The 22,431-nt window shown below is 43.4% G+C and overlaps 1 protein-coding gene across 4 annotated transcripts in view; it reads left to right on the top strand.

Moving 5' to 3' along the window:
* Nucleotides 1-650: 650 nt before the first annotated feature.
* LOC146208912 (uncharacterized) overlaps nt 651-22,431 on the top strand; it is a 34,681-nt gene continuing 12,900 nt past the window's right edge. Inside the window, exons 1-4 of one of the 4 annotated variants that reach the window (XM_084596463.1) lie at nt 651-854; nt 8,681-8,755; nt 9,558-9,627; nt 12,237-12,332. The gene's annotated coding sequence lies outside the window, so the exon portion shown is untranslated. Of the gene's footprint in view, nt 855-8,659; nt 8,756-9,557; nt 9,628-12,236; nt 12,333-22,431 lie in introns of all 4 variants that reach the window. The other 3 variants (XM_084596449.1, XM_084596456.1, XM_084596468.1) reach the window with 3 other exon arrangements.

Genomic DNA, 22,431 nt, shown 5'->3' with positions numbered 1-22,431 from the left:
ACGCGACTCTGATCCCTGGGATGCTCTACTGCTCAGCCCCGACCCGAGGACACAGATAAAGCTCATCCAGCTGCGGTTCGATGCAAACAAATCAGCCATTAAGTTCGAAAACATATCTAGGAAGTTAGGAACTGATCGAATCAGTGCTTAAAGTCTGGCTCCATCGGAGAGGGGTTCTCTGTGATTCGAGCAATGGTGGAAAAGGAAATAAAGAGGGAAAGAGAAAGTGTCTGGTGGCCTGCCTCGCACATGATTTTATACAAATTTAAAGGCAGAAATTACGTTTCTTCTTCTTGGATTTTATAAAATATGTTAATGTATTTTAAAGCTTACTGAGGAAATGTCGAAACAACAAAGATGGAATTAATTTTCTGACAGCCACTGACAAGAGAAAAAGATGGCAGCCTACTTCATATTCATGCAGTCCTTATTACAATATTAGAGCGCGGAGGGGTCCCTGGATCGAGTGCGGATAGAGTCAGTCTTTGAATCATACGCGCCTCATACGGAACACGGCCTCTCTCCTGCCAGTGCTGTTCAAATCCCGCGCGTCTGCTGCACGTCACGTGAAAAGATCTCCGCCCAGTATTTTTCACTCTTTCACGCGGCATGGCGCTTGCATCGCTTTCGTTACCTTTCCTCCTCGAGTTCTCCTTCATTCAGAAGGCGGGCGGGCCGATGTGTGCTTCGGCTTCCGCGTTGTAGGGACTGCCGGCGGCAGAGCGCGCCAAGATCCTTCGAGCTCCCTCTGTCTTGAGTTTTGCCGTCTTCCAGCTCCGCGCATTTCGCTTCCTGCTCAGTCCGTTTGCTCAAAGGAGTGCCCTTTCACTACTCAGGGCAGTTGTAAGAATTGGGTGAGTCCGTGTTGCTTTTGACTGAGCGGGTTTTTCGGCACAGCGAATTTGAACAAAGGGACTCCAAAATTAGACTGCTAGAATGCTAGACTTGGTCCGTCTGCCCGCTTTGCATTTTCCATTCTGCGTCGAAAATTAGCCGCCGCTCACAGACTGCACGGAAGGCGAATTTGTTTAAAGCATGAACACAAGTATGTCGGAACTTAATTGACAGATGATAATGTCAACTGCCGCTCTTGCCGCAGAGTGAAATATGAACTGCTTTGTTTTGTAGCTTGTTCAAAACAAAAGCTGCCGTTTAGTCAGGTTTGTGACACCCATTTGAAGGGAATTGTACGTCATGTTCATTAATATATAATTGCATCGATAGCTTTCTTTTCATCATAGGCTTCTGTTCCATTAAAAAACACGAAAGCATAAATTAGTCAAGTATTCCATAAACACGGCAGCATTTTCAAGTACCGAATGGGAATATTGGTTGCGCTACATATTTTTTTGCCGTTTCAAGTGGATGTTGAATACCTAGCGCAGAAAGGCAATATTTTTTCTGCTTTGTTAAATTGTCTAGCCCGTCTTGATTTTCCACATACTCTGTAGCCAAGGGGTTTGTATGCACTGCAGCGTGGCATTTAAAAAGCTGTAATAGTTTTTCTGAACTGCTGCTATTCTTGGAACGTTTGATAAACTTCAAAACAGTGCTGTGCTACCATGCTTGCATTATATGCACGTATGAGTGCTTATGAAAATATAAATGGAAGAAGTGAACCTCTTCAACAAAGTAGGGCAAAATAAGATATTACTATTCTTTTTCATAGGTGTGTAACTGAAAAATGCTTTTACTTAGTGCATGTTTTAACTTAATTTGCATGTTGCGGTGGGAGCCTAACCAGTCAGCTTCATGTCCCATGCAGAGCTCACAGACAGGTCGGGGCTTGGGCTTTCTGCAGCAGCATACATAAGTGCTTTACCAATTTGTACTAAAAAATTAAAGAATGTGCGCCACAGTGAAGAGAGGGCATTGCATTTCTGTAGTGCCTTATCAGATGTAAATAATGTATTGCACCACTCGGAAGGAAAAAGTTTTAACCCTTCAAGTGAAATACGGAGTAATTGTATTGTCATTTGCATCCTTACAGCCTAATTAGGTGTGTCATCTCATCACACCAGTTAGAGCACAGGGCTATAGAATTGGTCGCTCCTGCAAAGAAAAGAAAAAAAAAAATCTCCCCGCATAAAATATGGTTCCGCGTGTCAGTATTTATGCGGTCACTTTATAAAGAAGGGCCAGGCAGTTTTCGGATGAATATTTTATTTGACCTCTGGAGAACTTTTTTAAAACCAATTGATGTGATTGCGAAGCATCACACACACACTCAGCCAAATTTAGGGCACTTTTCCAAGCATTAAACCCTCCTCCTTGATGGCTGCTCTTTATGCAGTGTGACATGCTTTAACGTGCTCTGCTGAGAGACTGCATGTCTTATGTATCAGTGAGAAGCTTATCACATGTTCAGTGTGTGCCTTTGCTGATGGTGTGCTGTATGCAGGTCCCTAACAATTGCATAATAAAAAAAGTGATGTAAAAAATAAAGGAAATTAGTTGGAAATGAATTGGAGTTGTATAAAGGAAAGAAAAACAGGAACCTGCGTGGTGTAAAGAAAATGCAGCTGTCAGCATATCTGTGTTGTTATGTTTAAGTGATAAAGCAAAAGGAAATGCATATTTCCTTTTGTTAGTTTTTCGTTTTTTGGGTAAAACCCGATTTGCCTGGTTTTTGCACCCTGAACATGTTCATAAAAAATCGGGTAAAACCCGATTCGTCCCTGTTTGTGGAACAACTGCCCCCACGGAACTTGTTGAAAGCTCGTACGAAAGCACCAAAGCAGAAGCTATTCGAGCGTTACTTCCTGATAAATAGGTTCCTTATACGAAGGGAGTCCTAATGAGAGATGCACTCGAGCCACTTTTAGACACACAGAAATTGCTTGAAAGCGGAAAACTTCTGTTGCCAAGCTTTGATCACCTCATAAAGGTTAATTATTGTTAAAAGCAATTGAGCAAAAGGTGTTTTGCCTATGTTACCTAAGTGCAGTGCCACATTAGTAAAAGCCTATGAAGAGTTTTGTGCTAAAATTTCCACAAAATGGGGCTTCACTCTGAAACCGAGTGTTGACAATGTGGAAACTGGGTGCCTTACTCAGTCCATTCCAAAAGCGGCTGCTGAGTCAGTTGTTCAATGACTATCGACCTCTTTTTAATTCTGGGGCGGGCGATGCAAGCTCGCTTCGCGAGGAGTTTAGCCAGTACTTATGGAAGCAAACCCCATTAATGAAAGTGTTAAACTGATAGACAAGTGGAACGACGCTACTGTGCTCTACCCCATGCTAGCAAATGCAGCGTTGACATTGTTTTGTCTAGCTGTTGGCAGCTGTGACGTTGAGCGAATGTTCTCTCAGCTCCAGAGACCAGACAGGTCTCGTTGGGCATGCAGATGATTATGTATGTTAACGATGACCAGCTCACTTGAATAAAATGTCTCCTGTCCAAAAACTGACCGTTGCTCATCACTGAGAGTAATAATTGTGATAGAAACTTCAAATTATGAAATAATTTCTTGAACGCAACCCAAAAGATAACCCTAATTGTTATCCATCAATTAGAAGAAATTAAATAAATTGTTAGTATGTAAATTTAACCCGATAAAATCCGAATTTCGGAGTGTTTCCACGAAAAATCCTATTTCTCCCCTATTATCGAGGAAAAATAACGCCCGATTTTTACCCCCGAATTTGAAAAAATATAAAATCGAAAACTAATACCCCTACGCATACGCCACACTACAGCGGTGCAGTCAGTTTGAACTTGGCATCGTAGGTATTGTAACACATGCCAGTGGACGCCTTGTGTGAAATTGACATTCTGTGCAGTTCTTGGGGCCAGTTTCGGTTTGTGTGGACAAGAGCACCACATATATGTGCTCTGTAGGGCTCTAAAGGCCAGCATTATTTCTGTGGCTAAGCATTCAAAATTGGCATTAAGTGCAAAACTGGGATAACTAAATACCTATTATGAAAACCTATCTAATCAGCAATTAAATAGAATTTTATTTGCGTCTGAAATAAAGCACTCCACTGGCTCGGGCTGGCATGAAAATTGCTGTTTTGCCGGGCTCGGGCTTGAAGTTGTGGGTACGGGCTTGAAGTGGCGGGGCCGGGCTGGGGTTAGCTCTGTATGGCTACTATCAGAAATAAGAAATCCCGGCACTAAACTCATTAAAGTGGTCTATATATGAACTGCTAATAGTAGATTTGTTAATGCCAAATGAAACCGCAGTTATATACAGATTTTAATCAGCTGCACTCAGTGGTGTGTCCAAGTAGCTTTGGGTGTGCGCACCTCTGGGCATTCAACAACACAAGTGAAAAAAAGAAAATACGCAATATGCTCCAGCGTGTTCTACTAAAGTGCAGGTCGTATGAAGCGTGGCAACGCATGACACAAGGCTCGTCTACATGAGCACGCGCTTACTAAAGTACACAATACCGCTATCTTGGGATTTTTTTGCCATCAGTGAGCACACTCCTCTTGTATCGTTTCGGTTTCATGTTTCCGCCAACAACTGGATATTTGAGGCTCCAAGCTACTGGAGAAAGACCTTTAATCGACTGCTCGGCAAACAGCCGTCATCACCTCGAGCCCCCCCCCACTTTCGTTCGAAAAAAATAAGCATCTCTACGCTGCAAGAAAGGCCATTGAATAGGAGCGTATTGCATTAGAAATGTTTGGGTATTCAAACACATATTTATGTACAATAAACAACATTTTTTTTTTCTTTCGCCTTCATAAAGATGCGCAATGCGGCAGTGAGTTCTTCAATAGAGTATTCTTGCACAAGAATCTGTTGTTTTTTTTTTATTTTCCTGTCCTTGATCACACAGGTTCCTGTGGCCTAGTTGCTGTGGGCAGTCTCTTTGTATGTGATTAAGCAAATAACTTGCCTCAAGATAATGAGCCGTATTTAAAACCCCTGTAATAAATAACTTTTAAACATGCATGAGCACAATAGCTTTAACTAAAATAACATGCCAGGAATTTCTTGAACAAGATTTGCTTCTGCCAGTAACACTGCAATCATCTGCTCAGAAGAATATTTTGCCACATTTTTCTCCCATCTTGATTTGTTATGTACCATTTAAGCAGCATAATTTATTTAATTTAACAATACTATCAGTCCTATTCAGGGCTAAGATAGCAGTGCCTTGCTTAGATCAAAAGTACACTCATAGTAGTAAACTAAAACATTGCACATGAGATAGTTATGACCAAAGGAAAAAAAAATGTGAACAGGTTACCTACTATCACTAATCCAGCGCTTGAGACAGTAGAGATAATTACTCACGTCTCTTAGCTTGTATAATATTACTGGTAAGTTTATTACAATCTCCCTTCGAACATAGTGGTTAGCACACGAGTAGGACGCATACAGAAGGTAGGTGGACAGTTCCTCGCGCGTTAGTCTACATCCGGCTTTAGCAGCCCAAAAGCCCAAGTAAGAGCCTTGGTAGTGCAGTCTCGCGCTCTGTCAATAAAAACAAAAAAAGGGTATACTTCATGCAGTCTTCTGAAAATCTTTTTGCTTTTATGTTTGAAGGTTTATTAAAACGAAATACAAATCAATCATAAGTGCATAAAAAAGTTTGTACAGTAGGAGGTCCCGAAGTAAGACTGTCTGGGGGACCTCCCATCAGGAATACATGAGTATAAATACACAAGTGTGGCAGAGGATCTAGAAAAAGATATAATCAAATTGAAACCTATTATTAAAATTTCGGCAATGAATAAGTTACACAATAGTAAGGGGGCGTAAGTTTTAAAAAAAAAAAAGCCAGCAAAACCATACATCAGGCAAAGTGCAAGAACATTATGAAAAACACAAAAGATATCAGACATAGAATGGGCAATGGATAGATGCAAAGATAATAAGAACGGAAGCGGAGACAGATAAGAATGTTCACAATGACAAACACTTTGACCGTTTGCTGTCGGAGTGGGGAACAGAAAATGCGATTAAGGCAACCTTAGGTAAGGTATGAAGCTGAATTGTTTGATAAGAGATGTTTTTTTAGTAGAGTGTAGAAAGTGGGTTGCGAACGGGCTGATTTAACTGCTAGCGGTAATGAATTCCAAGTTTTTATGGCGGAGAAAAAAGTAGTTTGTTTTCCATAATTTGTGTTTAGTTTTGGTAGTAGCATATTACTTTGTTCAGAGAATCGAGTGTTATTATTATTAGCGAGGAAAGATTCAGAGAAACAGAGAAGTTGACAGTTATCATTGCGAGCGCGGTAAATTAGAAGACCTAACCTAAGATAAAGGAGGCATTCCAAGGGAAGAATGTTTAAGTCAGAGTAAAGGCGTGAAGCAGAGCCTGTGTATGGGCTGAAGGATATAATTCGAAGCGCTTGGTTTTGAAGATGAGAAATACATGATAAATGGCATGAATAGGTATTAATTACCCCTTGATGATATGCAATAATTAATGACTGTTAATGAAGGCATAATATAGGGATAAGAGAACATGGCATTGAAAAAATTATCTAGTTTTTATTAACACCCTTATTCCAAATGAAATTTTTTTACTGACAGATTTGGTGTGTAAATTAAACTTTAGGTGACAGTCGAGCGTGATGCTGAGAAATGTAACGGATTCGGAGGCAAAGATAATATGATGTCCCAGACAAATGTGCGGGTTCGTGATAATTTGCTTTTGACGAGTGCGGAATATCATGAAGGTGGCTTTTGTAAGGTTAAGTTGTAGCATGTTATTTTGGCACCATAAAACAATATTCTGTAAGTCTGTGTTTAATTTGTTTATTAGGCGTGTGAGATTACTATCCTGAGTGAATATCGTTGTATCATCCGCATAAAGTATACACTTAGTGTTAGTTAGGAACAAAGGCAAGTCATTTATGTAAATGAGGAAAAGAAGTGGACCTAAAATGGAACCTTGTGGCACTCCTAAATTTATAGTTACAGGGTCAGAGAGCGTGTCTTGTAACTGGACAACTTGTGTACGGTTAGTAAAATAACTACGTAAAAGGGCTAAAGTAGGCCCACAAATGCCAAGGGATTCTAATTTAGTGTACAGTATTGTATGGTTAATTGTGTCAAATGCTTTAGTGAAATCTAAGAAAACAGCACCGGCAAAAAAGCCATTATCTATATATTGTTTAATACTGTCTGTGAATTCGATTAAAGCTAGCTCTGTGGAGTAATTAGGGCGGAATCCGAATTACTCATCTGCTAACAGTTTGAACTTAAGGAGGTAGTTCATTATGTGATTGACGATTAGCTTTTTTATTACTTTACTAAAGAAATGTAACATAGTAATTGGACGGCAATTAGTTAGGCATTCTTTGTTGCCTTTTTTGAAGATTGGTATTACTTTACCCTTTTTAAGTTCAGCGGGAAAAACACCAGTCCTAAATACTAGATTTATTATGTGACTAAGAACATTTGACAGCTCAAGACCAACCAGCTTTATTTTGAAAGACTGAATTCCATCGATTCCAGGAGTAGTATTTTTTAAGCTAGAAATTATCTGAATGACTTCATCTGGTGAAGTAGGATGTAAGTAGAAAGAATGAGGGCATCGACTAGGGCTACAGAATCTGCTTGGAGGCAAGGAACCGCAGCGCGAGAAGAAGGAATTAAATGCATTGGCAATGTCGGATTGGTTAGTTAAAGTACTCTTGTCATCAGAAACTTTTGTTATGCTTATTTTATTTTTAGCTAGGTTCAAAAATTCTTTGTTTCCCAATTCTTACGAGTGTCATTTCCATTTCTAACTATCTCATTTTGATAGTATTCTTGTTTACAGCGTTTAAATGCTGTGGAGAGAATATCCGAGTATTTTTGAAAGCGCTGTTTTAGGTGGAAGTTTTAGGTGTCCTAACCTTTTTGAGGAGGTTATTTTTTTTTTTTTTTTTTTTTTTTTTTTTTTTTTTTTTTTTTTTTTTTTTTTTTTACAGTTTAGAAGGCTGTTGCTGATCCATGGGTTCCACAGAACTGAATACCAATGAGTGATGGGGCTTATTGATGTGCATGAGCTAATGATTTCTTTGAGCTTCACGGAAAATTTACTGAACACATTATTGGCACATGTTTCTTGTAATATGCTATCCCAGTTAGTCTCAGATACTACCTCAACAAACCGGCATCTATTGAAAGATTGCTTATGGCGTATTCTGGGGGTCACCTTATTAGGGCATTCGATTAACAGAAAAAAAGGGTAATGGTCCGTGATATCAAAGTTGATAACTCCTGCGATCTGAGGCGTAATAACATTTGATAATACATGATCAATGAGTGTGCTTGAGCCTTGATGAGTGATTCGTGTGATGAGCATTATTTGAGATATACCGTTGCATATCACTCAAGACTAGGTTTTTCATGATGGAACAAAAAAGCGTTAAGCGTGTTCTTTTCACCATAACTGTACATATTTAAGGAGTCCATGCAGACTGACTGCCGGGCCTAGGCCGGGCCGAGTGTTTGTAGTGTGGGCCCGGTTCTGGCCTGCTCCATGTCACCGCCGGCTTGGGCTTGGAGCATTGGGCTCGGGTTTCAAATGATGGGCACGGGCCGCAAAATCAGGCCTGTGCAGAGCTCTAGTCTGACATTTCCCATAGCAGTGCTGAATGTCCGTAACAGGCAGCTTGTAAAAGGATCTTTCAGTTCCAACTGCCAAATGTTAAGAAATCTTATAAGTGCTCAATGAAACATCTGGTGTGTTAATAAATAGCAGCTATGTTATTTTTGCTTCAAGGAGGTGCGGTCGGCTGCAATCTGTGGGTGCTGGTGAAGCATGACTGGCTGCACAAGTTTTTCCTGAATACTGCAGGTTAGTGCTGTTTTCCTTTACTTCTGGGTCATATGAACACCATTTCTGATGCCAAGGGTTTTGTTTCTAGAGCGTCTTTAACGTGTAAACACTTTGTATTGTTTGCAATGAGTATTACATCATCTAGCTATGCTCTTTGTCGTGCCTGGGGTGGAAATGCTCCAAAGATATAGTTTGCAAAAGTAAATTAGGTGGAAAGCCATTTTCTTGAAGTGAATCATATGGCTGTGACCATTTTTAGCTCCACTCTGCATTCGGAAGAGGGTCATTTATTATACTAAGGAATGCATTGAGCAGGCAAATTTTTCCAGCTGAGGAATGATAGCAACATGTTTGGAATTGTTGCTTAATGCCCATTACAGACCACCCATAGATTTTATTCATTCTGGATTGTTTCTTTGTAGCCATTGTGATGTACGGATACCCGCAAAAGTTGCCGTGCCATGCAGAAGTTATTTGTCAGTAGAATGGTGCAGCCGTAAAAAGCACATACTCTGCTTTAATCTGTCTTCCACCTTGAGAAATTTTTATTTTAAAATTTGGCTAGAGCCGATTTCCACGTGTAAGGTTAGAAAATGCAGCTTGTCAGAGTGAGAAATTCAAGACATATACACAGGACCTAGCAGATGTCATGAATCAGTAATGTAGTCATGTGTATTCCAGATTTTAAATAGTTAGTGAATATTTGCTATTCGATTAATTTGCAGAATTTTCACTGTTACAGCTATTTGTAAATAGTTTCCATGGTACTGTAAGTATAGTTTGCAACCCTAGGAAACATTCAGAAATGATGAATTTCCAGTTGACCTAAATGCATCTGCTGTGGCCATGGGAGACACTCTGGTGTCATCGGATGGCTACTGGTGAAACAGGTACGACCACAGTCCTGGCCTGGTGACTGGTTTATCTGGGGTTAAATGCTTGGGGAAAGAGTTTGACTAAACCGTGATTTGTTCTGCCATATTCTAACCCTAAATCTTTCTTATGCAGCAAAAGGCCACATCTGTTAATTTTTTTTTTTTTCTCGCAAAGTGAGGCAGCCAGAAATATAGACTTACTAAGGACTGCTGTGACTTCCTCATGAGTGAACTTTGTCAGTTCACTGGCTAGAGCTTTTCTCGCACTTGAAATTCAAGGCTTCTTCTTGGTTTCTCAACCCTATGCATGCACACAGTCTCATAGTTTTCTCAGCACCATGTAAATGCGGTGGCTTGGACCACCTTTGCAGGCTGAAGTGTTCAAAACTGGTTTTGTCCACGAAAGGGCGCTGCGAGATTTGCGGAGCTTCTTCCAAGCGAGCACCCCTGTGAAAGCCAAGTGCTACTCCAGAGATATTTATTTTCTTTGGGCATCTTCATAGGAGCACCTTCGTCGTACACATTTTTGATCTACTCTTGCCCCGCTGTGGTGGCTCAACAGTTAGGGCGCTTGGCTACTGAACCTGGGGACTCGGGATCAAATTCCAGCCACTGCGGCCGCTTTCCAGTGGAGGCGTACTGTTAAGCTCGGATTAAGCTCGACCATTTGAATTCCTTTATTTTGTAATGAGAGATTGCACAGTGCAGGAATCCTTTTCTTTTGTGAACTCCCCTTCCATCTAATGCAGCTGAGGTCGCCTTGGTCTGGTTTCGATGCCACATTCTTGAGTTCAGTACGTCAAAAAGCATAGCCACCATAGTGGGTCATTTTTGCAGCAAGGATGGCAGTCTTTAAGTGTGCATGAGAAAAAAGAGCGAGATCTCCTGTTGCCATTCCGTTAAAGAGAAGAATTTGAACGAATGAGCATCCATCCGTTTTGTGAAAACTCTTCAACTGTTCTCACAGGAACTGCTTGCACAATGGCTTGGTTATTTAGGAGCAAGGCCTACAATTGGTGTTAGAAGCTTGGCATGGATATGCGTAGCCAATACTCTTTGGCACACTGGCTTGACATAATGGGCCGTCAAAACACATAAATCTGTATTTTGTTGCCGTCATTGCTGTTATTGCAAACATCTGCCGCACGTGTGCACTGGGCTCGTGAAAAGCTGCTATGACATGGGAGCTAATGCTCATGCATTCGTATTATCCACCTATAATAATATTCCCTTTTTTTTCCCCCTTAAAAAGGGCCCATATTAGCATCACGCCTATACACTGCAATGAAAGTTTTTGGCTGAAAATATGTTGTGCACACTACTAGGACTGCTGTTTTCATGCAGTAAGAAAAAACTTAAGTCGTTTATATTGTGCAACAAAAGATGCGACATACAAAAAGTGACGCGAACAAGCATTTTCAGCTAATATTTATTAAGTGACCAGACATGCATGTAGTAGGACAAATGTGTAGAAAAGAAAAGCGGTGAAGTCAGGAGACCACAAGGCTTGCTTTGGCATTAAGAACTTTATTTTCAGATATTGCTTGCACTCCGTACTGACATTCTTGCACAACCTTGTATGCTGATTACAGTAGTATTTCTTTCATGTCTTGAGCATTTGTTTTGTAGTTTCTTGATGGCAGAGAGTTTTTAGCTGTCTTGGCCATAATGCCTCAGAGCTGAGGCTTATGTTGAAAACAAGCGACTGAAAATTTTCATTGGCACTCATGGCGAACAAGTGATAAATTTGTGAAGTCAAATGCATATAAGTGAAATGATTTATGTGCAAGCCAACAGTTATAAGTTGCAGATTAAATTCGCGATTAGGAAATATCTGCTCTTCTCTTTTTTGAGGTTAGTACGTTTACATTGCACATGTGTGGGCCAGTATAGTGACCTCATCATGTGAAGCCCTTGTGAGGGCTAAGGTACTGTACCAAAAAATGATTAATAAATGAGTATACATATGTGTTCTGTTCCCACAATTAGAACCTTGTTCAATGTGAGCACATTAAAGAGAATGCTGCTTATGTGTGACTTCTGCAGTAGGGTGGGGGGGAAGCTTTTTTTTATTATAATGAGTGATTGATGCTTTGTGTCTTTGACAGGATTGGAAAGCTTGGTTTCACTGCAGTGGATTGTTTTCATCATTTTCAAATTTCTTCTTTTTTTCTGAATAAAAAGTCTCATTCAGTAGAAGATTGGCAGCATCCCACCAGTCAGAGCAAAAGATGTTTATCAACTGTACTGTAGGTGTTCTTTTCAAGTTGCTGCTACCCCGAGGCAATTTTCCTGCAGGCGTTTTCGTTGTGAAACTGTATGAGGGTGCATTATAATCCTACCCACCCAGGATTTTAGCAGACAACAGAAATCTCGGCGCAGAAGCATCACATACTGCTTCGAATCAAAATGTGGATGCTGCTACCAGTTGTCATAAATTGTGCTTGGGTGTATAAAGTGTAGTAATGTACCAGTCACTAAGCAACTATATAGCAGCGTGTGTCATCACCCTGAAAAAAGATGTGAGGTGACAAAGGAGCCAAGTACTTGGCGCAAGATGTTCATCACTTGGTCAGATTAACTAACATTGGCTTTTAATTTCCCGCATTGCATTTTTCTTTTAGGAAGAAGGACAACGGGTGTTTGCCACTTTCCCACCACCTAGAAATTTTCGCGGAGACTTGCAGATCATTGCCCGGAAGACGTGGCTCTCATTTCAGGTATGGCACGAGTTTGTTTATTCTTTTTCTACTTACATGACTGATTTCTAGTTCTTTTTGAGCTGCGTGCCATGTATTTAACAAGATTTAATGGCTTTTATTGCTTGTGAAGATATTGAATGAAAACATTAATCGCACTGCGTTTTCATGCAATATTCGACACTAGCGACATTCTTTACGAAATCGTTTTGCGAAAAAGTACCGAACGTATACGGGCTGTCTAATGTTAAATGACTGTTTTCTTTCTATAACTACCGAACATATTTGGCAAAGTCCGAATTTATGGGGCATCCAGTCAGTTCACACCTGAAAGAACACAAATGTTTTCAGTATGGAGCTGTGATGCATGGATTTTTTTTTTTGCCATATTGCAAAACAACAAACATTATTTGCTAGCAGCAGTTCAGGGAAGTAGTAGAATGTACCGAGCAATGGGCATACAGAAAATGCGATGCATACATGTATAAGGCTGGGTACTTTTAGACAAAATAAGGTTGGAAGACATGTTGGCGCTCATTCTTGCTTCTACTGCGATAGCCGCAGTAGCGAACCTCACTGCTAAGCGCAGTAAGGCTCGCTACTAACAATATTGCTCTGTGGATAGTGTCAAATGGTTGACAGTTTCAATCACTACCTCATTACACTGTTTTCAGAAGATATTTTACAATTCAGGTGCGCCGTTGATCGAAAGTGTGCCTAGCGCGGCAACCACGCGAGAGCAAATTAACTCAAGCCTCAAGAAAGAAGAAGCCCAAGGGATGTAACTTGCTGCTTCTTTTCTTTTACACCCTTATTTTAATTTTGCATACAACAAGGGGAACAACAGTATGTTGATATTATTGGCAACAGCGAGCATTAACGCAGCCGGCTGCGCAACCCTTATGCCGCTTGCCGCTCCTCAAAGCAGCTACCCTTGAACATGGCGGAAACGCATGCAACGATAGATAGCAGCAATTTCGCATAAGGTCTATTATACACACAGGCTACGGCCGGTCTCGAGAGAGTGCGCTCGCTCTCCCTCTGGACCGGCCATGACCTGGGTGCCTCGACTGCATCAAGGCACATTATATACACTCGAATTTTGATCAATCAAAGCTGCCGTTTTTTTTTTTCATACGTGGGGCCTATGGGATATTTCGCAACTGCTAGTATAAAAGACCTCTGCTGAGGCTGGCATCAGTCCGCTTTTAATTTTCAGTAAACTTTCAACGTTCTTAACAGCCAATAACACTAATAAGTCTTTCACTGTTGTAAACTGCGGAATATGATTAATGAGTAGCTTTTTGTTCGGAATTATTCATCTATGCTCATTATCATCAGCAACTACATTTTTGAGCCTCTTCACTCTTCAGGGAATTTGAACTGAAATAATCAGGGAAAACCTGGAAAAGTCAAATTCTGAAAATAGTGGTTTGCTAGACACCCTGGTGTGTCTTTATGACGCTGGCAAGGAAAGTAAAAATTTATAATAAGCTTCTGCAACAAGAAAGTGCATCCGTTCAAGTTGGCTTCTGATTCCAAGCTGCAAAACTGCAAGGAAGCAGTCTTGTGGGGGCATGTGTTCTTGGGAGAAGCTTTCTTACTGGCGTGGAAACAGTGGGAACATTGTGCCTGTACGGGTACAATGCTCCCGTCTACGTGCAATAGAGAGATTTAATAACCAATAAGCAATAGAGATTTAGCTTGCCAGAGACATACTAACATAGGTACCGGTTTACCGTACCCCTCCCACGCAGGCGCAGTGGCAGCGTTTCACTCACCCCTGTCAATGCGCGTGCACAAGAGGGGTCCAGCAAACCAGTATACATCTACGTCAGTATGTCGACTTCCGCCTCCAAGTTGCTACGCCATCGATCTTATATTTCTATTTCTCTTCCTTTCATCACTGCCTGTCTCCCTTCTTATTTGGGTCTCTGCACAGATTTCATTCACGTGAGGGCTGAGGGAAAGCTCTGTATAGCAGCTTACACTGCAAAGAAAGGAAGCATACACAATAAGCAATATAAAGATTTACTTGCCGGAGACCTACTGACATAGGTACCGGTTTACCGTACCCCTCCCACGTAGGTGCAGTGGCCGCAGTTTCACTCACCCCTGTCAATGCGCGTGCACAAGAGGGGTCCGGCAAACCGGTATACATCTGCGTCAGTATGTCCCAGGCAAGCTAAATCTCTCTAATCATCATAGAGTACTGTGAAGAAAATGAAGAAGTTAAAAAAAAATAAAATTTAACCACTATCTATTTTAGGTGAACACTGTGAGCTTGTTTCGTGCTTTTAAGTCCCAGCTAGCCTCACGCATGCTTAATACAGTGCAGTCCCTTTAAACGAAACTTGACGAGGACAAGGAAAAATGTTTCGTTTATTGACAAGGAAAGGGCTGTGACCCCCTATGTTTAAGGGCTATGCAAAGTGGTTTGCTTCAGGCTGGTGTGCCGCTTCTTCACCAAATATGCATTCATCCTGCTTAGGCTGCATGCATGCTCTAAGCAGCCCTCTTGTTAGGAATACCGTTGGAGCACCTTCACTGACTGGCTTACCTTGTTCATTGACACTGGGCAGCCCTCATTGTCATCATGGCTGATCTCTTCTTCACTTTCAGTACCAGACACTTCTTCAACTTCTTTTACTATGCCGGATAGTGTGTCCTAATGGCAGGTAGCATCATCATCATCATCAGTAACCTCATAATCCTGCATAATTAGCATGCCAGTGCTGCACCAAGGAGCCAGATGAGCCACTGCTTCCACGGAAAAACCCGCATGATGGAAGCATCATTGGATGGTAGTTGTGGCAACTTCATCCCATGAATGAGCCAAAATGTGAATGGCGGACAGAAGATTTTTGCTGTGCTCTTTGTCTCTGTTCATATAAAGAACAATCCTTCTCAGGATGTGGCGATGAAAACACACCTTTAGATTGCAAATGATGCCCTCGCCATGGGCTGGAGTATGGCTGTCGTGTTCACAGGGAAGAATTCCAGCTGAACGAAATTCAGATCTTGCACCTCACCGTGTGCTGGACAATTGCCCACAATAAATACAACCTTCCTGCCTTTCTTTGTGAACTTGGCGTCCCTCTGCCGCAGCCAGGGTTCAGATGTGGCCTGTCATCCAGATCTTGGTATTTGCATGCTAAAGTACAGGCAGTTCTTTGACACGCTTAAAAGCTCGGAGTCTCTTCGCTTTCCTGATAACAAGAAGCTTCAGTTTTTCAGACCCGTGCATGCTGGCACCAACCAGCACAGTGACGCTGTCCTTAGTGTGTTTTCCTCCTGTGCGCCTCTCACCTTTGAAGCTCAAATACTTGTTAGGAAGGAACTTAGAGAAATGCGCCATTTCATTCAAGTTGAAAACGTCTCTTGGATCTCAATTTGTGAAGACATCCTCCATCTTATGTTCTCGCCAGTCCTTGCAGGTACCTTTGTCTACCACAGCACTCTCACCTGCTATGGTGTGGGAAACGAGGTCATGGCACTTCTTAAAGCGGCTTAGCCATCCGTCACCGAATTTAAAATTGTCGATAGCCACTTGGGGTGCGACCTCTCTTGCCTTTTTCTCCAAAATAGGCCCGTTACCAGAATGTCCGAGCTTCAGGTACACTGAAACCATCTGACAAATGCTTTCTTGACCTGAGCCCGTGGTCAGCCTGATGCATTCTTTTTCTGTCGGGGGTGAATGCGCCACTGTTAAATGCTGTCTTGATTTTCTCCCATTCCTTGAGGATTCTCGAAACTGCATTTCGGAATGCCATGCTACTTTGTGATAAGCCTTCGTTTTTTTACCACACTTCAAGACTTGGAGGACTTTCATTTTAGTGTTTAAAGATAACGCATTATAGGGACGCTTCTTCGCAGTCTACTCTATGTTCCACACACGTGAAAAGCAATGAACAACATTGAGAAATGCACGCAGTGCGTAATGGTGTGAAAGCAAAAAAAATAAATGCGGAAAGAATTAGATTGGAATGAGGGTACCGATGTCAAAAAAGATGCCGACGATGTCGATACGCCTTATGTTCAATTTTGGTTCTTTTCGTTTATCCATGTTGCATGTTGTCGAGCATTACTTAGCACAGATATTATAGGAAACAAATTATTTGTTTTGAAATGGTTTCATGTAAGAGGTGTTTTTGTTTATGCAAGTTTTGTTTAGCGCGCATCCACTGTAAATGCTGTCTTTGAAGTTCTTTCCCTGAAAGACTATTTTATTCTTGTTCCTGCAATGTACATGGTTGGGCCTAGTGAGCTTGTGTATCGTCTTTGTGAGCACATTTTTTGATGAGGCAGACAAATACATTTAAACCTGGTTGTAACGAAACTGCCAAATGTCCGCGATTTTTCGTTACATGTCAAAGCTCCCTGTCAAGCTTCCCGACTATTTTGAGGATGGTTGAACGTTTCCTGCATTGAAACAGACAACAGCATCTCCAGCAGCTGCTTGAACAGCGAATAATGACACGTTGTGCGCCTTTGGTGCCAGTAACCATATTAGTGAGTGCAAACTCTCGTTGCTATTTCGGGTTTTTACACGCTGGCCAATGCTTCAGCATCTTTCGGTCTGCCAAGTGCCAGTAGATTGGCAGTAGTGCTTTGCACGCGTGGGATGGCAAGCTATATCAGTGCTTAGGAGCGGTGTGTCTGTTCACTGTGGCAGCCGACGCCATGATTTTGAGCTCGTTGGGCAGAGGCTGTTCTTCGACGCATCATCATACAATGTGATGGAATGGTGTGGGGTCTGCTGCATTGCTTGTACATGTTCAAAGTGCAACTTCAGATCCCAGCTTTAGTATGCTGTTGACTTATTTGCACGGCCATCCGTGAGCTCGCCTTTACCGTATTTACTCGCATAATCCTCGCACTTTTTTTCGCAGAAAATCGGTGCGAAGTTAGGGGGTGCGATAATTACGCGGGGAAAATTTTTGAACAATGCTTTGGAGTGCTGAAAGCAAATGTAAATAGGCTGTGAACCGGGGTTCTCAAGCCAGCTATTGTAAATTTACCCAAAACTTTAATTGCAAGCAGGACTTACGTTTGTAATAAAACCACAGAGACGACAAACACTAGCTGCAGAAACACTTTATTTGCGAAGGCTGGCCGCCCGCAACATCACCATCACTCAGAGTCCGCGGAGTCCACGTCGACATTGCCATCGCTATCGCTGGTCGCTGCTTCGTCGGCTTCCTCAGCTTCACCCTCTTCATCTTCGTCCTACACCAAGTGGTCTTCTGTCGCGTCCAGGGCGTTGGAAATGCCAGTTTTCTTGAAACTCTTCACGACCACATCAGCGCCAATCATGCTCCATGCATCTGCTACCCAGCTGCACAGCAGCTCCACAGATGAACCGCGTGGCCCACCCGTTACTTGCCCGGAAATCTTGCGCCGAGATGCCTTCTTTCCTTGCAATTACGCGCGCCTGGTTCCGCATCTATTGACACGGCGCAACCATCCGCCCGTAGAGCCTTAATGTAGTCCAGAAGTGCAGTTTCAACCCCAGGAAAGTTTCCCGTCTTCGGACCACGGAAGGCACGCCGTCTTGCTGGTTGCCTTGAGCTTGTCGTGCTGCCGTCTCCAGTAGCGGACACAAAACTCGTTGACTCCGAAGTGTCTGCTGGCAGCGCGGTTGCCGTGCTCCAAAGCGTACTCGACAGCTTTTAGCTTAAAGGCAGCGGTGTAGCTTGCGTATCGCCCCATGGCGAAGCGGCACCAAGAGCACGGTGACAAAAGTAGCACGCACTGAGCGAGGCCTACGAAAGTCTTCACAAAATGGCAGAACTATGCGCGGAACTCGGGAGAACGTGCGGCGGTACCAGCGGAACAAAACTGACGAAACACCTTGACGTTTCCTTCTCGAGGCGCTCGGAGTGGTCGGAGCTGGTGATGATGATCGTCGGTTGGGTGGGGTAGCGCCTCCTGGTAGCGCACGCACCTAACGGGGCCAGCTAGTTTCAGTAGCACTTGAAAGATGGCGCTCGCTACGCGTAGTTGACTGCCGCGGTGCAACATGTCGACTCTCGCGGCAGTGATGTTGGGGATGCGATGATTATGCGAGGAAAAAAAAATTCCAATTTTCGATAGGCAATGTGGGGGGTGCGAGCATTATGCGAGTGCGAGCATTATGCAAGTAAATACTGTTTTGTAATCACATTGCACATGGTTAACGCTGTCTTTCTACAGTGCCAAAACTTAGTGGCTAACTCCATCACACAAGGCAAGTGCAGTCTGCACTTCTTTCTGGCCATATTTTATTCTGTTTTTCTGAAACCTGCGGCTCCCCTTCCACGCTTGATACAATGGGTTGCCTTCTGCTGGCCCGGGCTCATAGCCAGCGCAGAAGTTGCTGAACACATCATAGTTGAGGGATAGCCCAGTGAACTGTTCAATCGTCAAGCCCATGCCAGTGTATCCGTGAAGCGTTGAAAGAGACAGCAATCATTTTGTGGTGGTCCAGGTGCAAATTTTAGTAAAGCTCAGGAACTGAACAGGCACTGTCCATCAACACTTTTTCGGCTATGAATGTTGTCACGGGTGTCAGCTTATTTTTCACGTAGCCTTGCCAGGTTTTATTGGAAAGTCCACTTCAGGTATGTCCATTTCTGTAAAGATATCATTTATGTGGTGTGTTGCTTTCATCTGCTTTGCGCTGCCCGTGTAGTAAAAATATTTACAATAAAATGACTTAGTTTTCGGCTGACTTGATTGCGTGGCAAGCTGCATGGAGATGAATTGTCACTAGAGTTCACACGAGAGAGCGAGCTTCAAAGCCAGGCCTTGTTCACGATGCCCCTGGGAAACTTTCAGTCCCTTCAGACACCTTGAAATTGGTCGCTTTCAAGCACTCGACAGTTTGTTGAGAGAGTCTCAATTCGTAACAGTAAACATGCCGTATTTACTCGCATAATGATCGCACTCGCGTAATGATCGCACCCCTGAATTTTGAGGTCAAAATTTCATTTTTTAAATTCCCCGCGTAATGATCGCACCCCGAACATGGAGCCGCCTGGCGGTTGATCTGCAGTCATCCCGCAGCAAATGCATTCCGACGAGTTCCCAACCTAGTCTAGTAACGTTGGAGTTCCCATGATTCCATGCTTTGCGGCGTTCGCCATTTTGCAATTCGGCAGCGTCGTAGCGTGCTTTGTGTTTTTGTGCGAGTTTACGCCATTTCACCATGGGGCGGTATGCCAGTTACACCGCCGCGTTCAAGCTCAAGGCTGTCGACTATGCACTGGAGCATGGCAACCGCACTGCTGGTAGGCATTTCGGCGTGGACGAAATGAGGATACGCTATTGGAAGAAGCAGCGCGAGAAGCTGATGGCTACGAACAAGACACGGACGGCGGGCTTTCTGTGGATCCAAAACGGGCAAGCTCCCTCGTGTTGAGGAGGTGGTCCTAGAATACGTGAGGGACCTGCGCAAGGATGGTTGTGCAGTGTCATTAGAAATGATACAGACGCAGGCCCGCACAACTGCCAGGAAGCTAGGAATCGCCGCAAAGGATTTCCGCGCTAGCTCCGGTTGGACGACTCGCTTTATGCGACGGAATGGACTTTCCCTGAGGCGGCGGACGTCGTGCCAGCGGCTCCCGTCTGCGTATGAAAGCAAAGTGATACACTTCCATCACTTCGTCACTAGGCTTCGCGAAAAATGCGGTTACCTCATGTCGCAAATTGGAAACGCCGATCAAACTCCACTGACATTCGACATGCCCCGGAATACAACTGTGAACGAGAAGGGTGCTCGGAGCGTCCTCGTGAAGACGTCTGGCGCAGAAAAACAGCGATGCACAGTCATGCTTGCTGTGACGGCCGACGGGCGGAAGCTGCCACCATACGTGATCTTCAAACGGAAGACTATTCCGAAGGGAAACTTTCCCCGTGGCATCCATATACGTGCACAGATGAAAGGGTGGATGACTGCAGACCTGATGGTCGACTGGATCAAGACTGTTTGGGGAAGAAGACCAGGAGCATTTATGCTTCCCTCGCTTCTGGTTTTGGACAGTTTTAGGGGTCACCTTGTGGACAGCGTGCGTGCCAAGCTGAAAGAGCTGCGCACGGACATTGCAGTCATTCCTGGCGGCCTGACTTCGCTGCTGCAGCCTCTCGACGTGTCTTTGAACAAACCGTTCAAGGACAACGTTCGACGACTTTATGCTGAGTGGATGGCGATGGGTCAGCATGATTTGACGCCGTGCGGAAAGATTAGAAGGCCATCCGTGGAGATGCTGTGCTCGTGGATCACAGAAGTGTGGAGCAGTATCCCCGACGAGGTAGTGGCTAAGAGTTTTAAGAAGACAGGCATATATCTAACGCTTTGGATGGAATGGAAGATGACTTCCTGTGGGATTGTGAAGATGCTCCCAGCGACGACACTGCCGTTTCCGATGAGTCGTGCAGCACTGAAAGCGAGGATGGCGAGGATTCAGACTTTGATTAGAGTACTGACGAAAAAAAATAAATGGGCATTGTGCACTCCATGTGATGCTTAATGTGCGTGTTTATTGCGAAGGTAAGCCTTACTCAGCTTTTATTTTTGGTTGTAATCGAGATATATGTTCTAAGACGTCTGACCTGCAACTTGTTTGCGTTTTCGGTGCTCAAATTTTTTGTAGAAAATTTACCCCGCGTAATGATCGCACCCCGGAATTTGCGTCAGTATTTAAAAAAAAAAAGTGCGATCATTATGCGAGTAAATACGGTAGTATCATCCAGACTGCTGTTAGTGTCATTAAGCGGGGGCAGTCATCACAGTTCCTGATGAAATGCAATTTCCTATTTTATATTGCAGTTCAGTCAAGAGCTTCTAGCCTTTTTTGAGCTTTGTTTAGGTTTCCAGCAGTTGAGAACACAAGCATCATGGTGTCGCAGCGTATGCATTCGCTGTTTCAGTTCTCTGAGCTCGTTAGACCTGCTTCGTCCTCCACTGACACTCCTTCACCTGCCGTTGGCTCTTGCACATTATTGGATCACTCCAATGATGCAGGGTGCATAGGAAGGTTGTTAACATACATAAGTCTTTTCTTCTAACTCAACTTGTGACACGATTGAAATTTACTCATCGGCGTCCTATAACAGCGGTCTCTCGCCTTTCAACAGTATGGCACCAGGAGTGCATCCGCACTGGTCGCGGCAACCCTAGCAGATGTGTGCGCGAGAATCGGACAATGGGACGGCTCGTTTCAACCATTTGCACCAAGTGAACCCAGCATGCTTCTTTTATTTTCCTGGTTCATTTTGAGCAGCCCACGTCCACCACCAAAATTTTGAGCACTGCATCCCCCCACACCTTACGCCCCTTTTTTTTGCTTACTATTGTTTGCCGGTGGCTTATAACACCGTCTAAAACTATTTCCAATTACACCACTAGATTCCGAGCCTAGCTGGAATTCAAAATCGGATGGGCCACCGCTCCAGTCTTCAGTTGAAGGTCCTGTGCGGTCAGCCATCCGAAAGCAATCTCGCACACATAGGGCGTACTTTGAGTAACCCGCGCAAGGCATACAGGTGCCTAGTGGTGAAAAAAAGAGAGATGGAATCAATCACTGGCATTTTGCTGCTGATAGCAGCGAGTGATGCTGCTGCATGTGAGCAAAAGTGGCGATCATTTGAAAGGCAATGGCGCACACCACTGAAGTTGCCGTGACACAGCATACACTGGAGCAGAAAAAAAAAAGCATCTGCAAAGCTGCCGCTGACAACAGTACAACCTTTGTATTCAAGTCACGTGTGCATGGTGGCTCTAGTGAGAGAGTAGTGCGTGCAGAGCAACCATGCCTCCCTGAACAAGTTTCGCACTCTTCAATATATATATACTCCCTTTGTGTGAGCAAATATGAGATTCTGAAACGATTTTACAGATGGCATGACAAGTCCAAGCACGCCAGCTTTGTGCTCTAGCATGAATTTCTGAACCCACATTGGAGAACTCATGGGTATGTCATTGGCAGTGCAGGGGGAAACGCTCACTGGTTAATCCAGTGCCATTCAAACCAACGATGGGCATCTAAGAGCTGCACTCGAAATACTTAAGGACATTTCAGCTTGGCCTTTAAAGTAAAGTAGTGATGCGATAGTGTTAATGGCTCCCGTAAGGGTGACC

The sequence above is a fragment of the Amblyomma maculatum genome, chromosome 1, assembly GCF_055883805.1.
Source record: "Amblyomma maculatum isolate TAMU_Amacu chromosome 1, ASM5588380v1, whole genome shotgun sequence".
NCBI classification, from domain to species: Eukaryota; Metazoa; Arthropoda; class Arachnida; order Ixodida; family Ixodidae; genus Amblyomma; species Amblyomma maculatum.
This window is presented reverse-complemented; position numbering and strand designations above follow the sequence as displayed.